Below are 3,653 nucleotides of genomic sequence, written 5' to 3'. Positions count from 1 at the left end.
CAGAATTAGGTCACTTGGCAAGAATCACCAATGCTTCAAAGTTCCCGGTTCACATCATAGAGTTCCAAAATTGACCCTTATACTTTGGTTCAGGATCTCAGTTCCCCTTCACTGTTTCCTTGTCCTTACTCCTAATCCCTGGCCAATAACATCATGTATTTGTCTTAATAGCTAAATGATTTCTTTTTTCTTTTTTTTTTTAAAGAAAGTTGTTATAAATTATCTAAATGTTGAAAATACAGCTAGGTAGTTGTTACATACATAATGAAACTTTCAGTTGCCTACACCAAGGACAGCTGTAGACGAATCTCCTCATAAAGTTCAACATAAATAAATGAGAATTTTTTTGTAAATTTTAATGTGTTCTCGATTTTTTACAATTAAGCATTACATCGCATTCTCTAACATTGAATATATAAATACTATATAATTACCAAAAAAACAAAACAAGAAACATTACTCATATGAAAATATCTCTTTTAGGAATATGTGGAAACATCTCACAGTCGTAGGCATTGGTGGTTCAGTGGTAGAATTCTCGCCTGCCACGCGGGAGGCCCGGGTTCGATTCCCGGCCAATGCAGTGTGTGCTTTTGTTTTCATTTTCATTTGCACGTCACAGGTGTTCAAAACAGTTCAATAATGTTGTTGAAATGTTTACGTTGTACAAATAAAGAAATACGAGTGAAGGCAAATTTTCAGTTTCACTTTTATTTCGAACATCCGAAAGGGCTGTTTTTGTAAGCTTTTGTTTTTTTTTCGGCCTCCCTTTTAGCTTGTTTTGGGGCGTCCTTCTAAAGCAGGGGAGCGAAAGTGAAGTACGGTCGTGGAACGAGTTGTGTCGTAGGAAATGAATAGCCAAAAAAAGTCCGCCGGCTGTTCTGGAGATGCCGGGGATTGAACCCGGGACCTCACACATGCGAAGCGCGCGCTCTACCACTGAGCTACATCCCCCAGCCACTAGCCCCTCTCCTGGTACAGACCTTCATTCATTCTATTTAGCACTGGTCACATTTCTTCATCAACATTTCTGGAGTTGATCTCTGGTGAGAGCTTCTGCATAGCACGTTTCTCCCCCTCTGACTCGGGTCTTCTTTCCGTGGCGCGTCTGGACCCCGCGCAGCCGGCAGCCCGGACGCAGCGAGGACCAGCCGCCGCTGAGCACTGCTCCCGGAGCCCGGAGCGTGGGAAGGGGAGCTCGGCAGCAGTCCTTGCCGCCCGGCCGGCATGTCGAAACCCACCAGAGCTAGGAGGCCGAGGTCGGGTGCCTCATTACCGCGGCCTGAGACTCCGACTCCAGCCGGGGACCCAGCACGCGGGACGCCCGGCAACCGTCTCCCCGGGGCCCAGGAGACCCGTTTCTGAAGAGCGGTGGGGACCTTCTGGGCGCACCTTGTGAGTTCATCTGTACAACCTCCACCCCCGAAATAAATCCTGATCCCTGGAAAAAGAGGTTCACGCCAAATCCCTGCACATTTGGAAAAGAACACTCTTGGAGAAGAAAATGATTTCGCCACATGCTCTTCTTTTTCGTGGGGCCTAAACTGAAAGAAAGAAAAATGACAGCGCTACTCTCTTTGTAGTTTAGTTAAATGAAGATGAAGTCAGGGCGGGGGACCTGATTAAGATGTATTTTTCTCTGTCTGATATTTCTATCTTGGACCCATCTGACTGTTTGATATGATAGTAATGTAAGTCACTGAACACCTTGGATGTCCTCTGAAACTTCCCAAACCACTAATGGCCCTCGCAGCCCCAAATGATTAAATGTACCGCGTCTTCTTTCTCTGAAATTGCTTCTCCCATTCGTTTGCCGGCTAGGTAAATGGCATGAGCTAACTTGCAGTATAGTTAGATGATGTGTGTTTGGTCCTTCCCGGTGCAGTTTAAACTGATACCACCCCGCACAAGAGAAGGCTGGGTGATAGAAGCCTCGGACCCCCGTGTAGGAGCAGGGGAGAGATCTGTGGTCGGGGGAGTTGGGTCAAGGTCACTTCCAACAACTACGGGTTAGGTTGACCTCAACAAGTAGCACAGTGAGGGCCTAGACTCTAGGCCCTAGAATGTCCACCCCCTTCGTGGCAGATGGTCAGCAAGCCCAAAGCAGGAGCAGAAAGTAGAAGTTTCAAAAACCTGGGTAAACCACAAGCTTCATAATTAACTCTTAGATTAAAAATAAACGTTACTGTGTTTGCTTACAGTAATTTAAACAAATAGTGGCTCCTAATCAGATTTTGTTTTTAACTAGAACAAACCACATGCTGAGCTAATAGTACAATAATATGGAATGTCCAAAAAAAAAAAAGCCATGTCATTGGACAGTCATTAAGGAGCTCTGCTCCAAGCCAGAACATTATCAAACCAACCCCTGCATATCATCCTGAGGCCCTAGAATAAGAGCATCAGTTAACACTGAATCAGGAAATGGACAGAGCCATTTCTCCATCCCAAGACTGTCACCAGTGCAAATTATAACTAATATTAAGTTAACTGGAAAAGAAGCAGGTTTGCCTCTGGTCACCTTGACATCCTCTGTAGGATCCTTTCCTTTCTTGTGGCTAATTTGTTCATTACCTGAGACCCCCTTCCTTTGGGGGACTTCTTTCTCTGTCAATTCTGAAATGTCAGAGTTAAAGCCAGAGAAGGCCCCTTTTAAATGCATACTCCTCCATTTCTACCAGTCCAAGGTCTGACTAGGTGCATTTGATCAAGAAAATGAGGTCAAGCTCGAAAGCCAACAGAAGATATGAAGTTCATTTACTAGACTGGCTTAACCCAAAAGAAAACCCTGGGTTTCTTCAGCCACTGTGGTTCATGGGAAAGATAAAATAGGAGGCACACTTTTGGATTAGGGGGTCTTTCCAGGAAAATTTGTTGGATTGCAACTATTCTGTATGTATATAAAACTATCCCAGCTCTGCTCACGGACGAGGAGAGGCTGACTAATGTCCAAAATTATGTAGTATTAATAATTCCAGTTCTGATCATTGCTGTGGGATGGGGTGGGGAAGGGAAAAGAGGATTAAGAGGTACAAACTTCCAGTTTTAAAATAAGTCCTGGCCATGTAAGGTACGGCATAGGGAACAGAGTCAATAACATCATAATAACTAAGTATCAGGTGACAGATGGTTACCAGACTTGTGGTGATCACTTTGTAAGGTACATAAATGTTGAATCACTATATTGTACACCTGAAACCAATACAATACTATATGCCACGTATAATTAAAAATAAATTAATGTTTTGCTCTGGCCGGATTGGCTCAGCGGTGAGAGTCCGGCCTGCGGGCCAAAGAGTCCTAGGTTCGGTTCCTGCTAAAGGCACGTACCTCGATTGCAGTTTGTCCTCAGCCCCGGTTGGGGTCGTGTGGGTGGCAACCAGTCGATGTGTCTCTCTCACATCTATGTTTCTCTCTCTCTGTTCCTCCCTCTTTCCCTCCTCTATCTGAAGATAAATGCAAAAATGTCCTCTGGTGAGGATAAAAACATAATATTTAATTTTTTAAAACTCGAATTCTATGTTCTACCCTCCTCACATCTCTTTTGGTTGAGGACAAACTTTCCCTATTGTCTGTCTCTCTCTTTCTGTTACACACATTGTTCACAATGACTGACCTTAGACCCTCATTTTGAGGCAGGTAACGTTTATCTC

The 3,653-nt window shown here is 44.3% G+C and overlaps 2 non-coding genes across 2 annotated transcripts; one reads left to right on the top strand and one right to left on the bottom strand.

The window, feature by feature from the left end:
* Positions 1 to 512: 512 nt before the first annotated feature.
* Positions 513 to 583, top strand: TRNAG-GCC. The gene has a single exon. It is a non-coding gene; the product is annotated as a tRNA-Gly (tRNA).
* A 299-nt stretch (positions 584 to 882) lies between these two features.
* Positions 883 to 954, bottom strand: TRNAA-CGC. The gene has a single exon. It is a non-coding gene; the product is annotated as a tRNA-Ala (tRNA).
* Between the last annotated feature and the right edge of the window lie 2,699 nt (positions 955 to 3,653).

The sequence above is a fragment of the Molossus molossus genome, unplaced genomic scaffold (genome assembly GCF_014108415.1).
Source record: "Molossus molossus isolate mMolMol1 unplaced genomic scaffold, mMolMol1.p scaffold_m16_p_11, whole genome shotgun sequence".
Lineage (NCBI taxonomy): Eukaryota > Metazoa > Chordata > Mammalia > Chiroptera > Molossidae > Molossus > Molossus molossus.
This window is presented reverse-complemented; position numbering and strand designations above follow the sequence as displayed.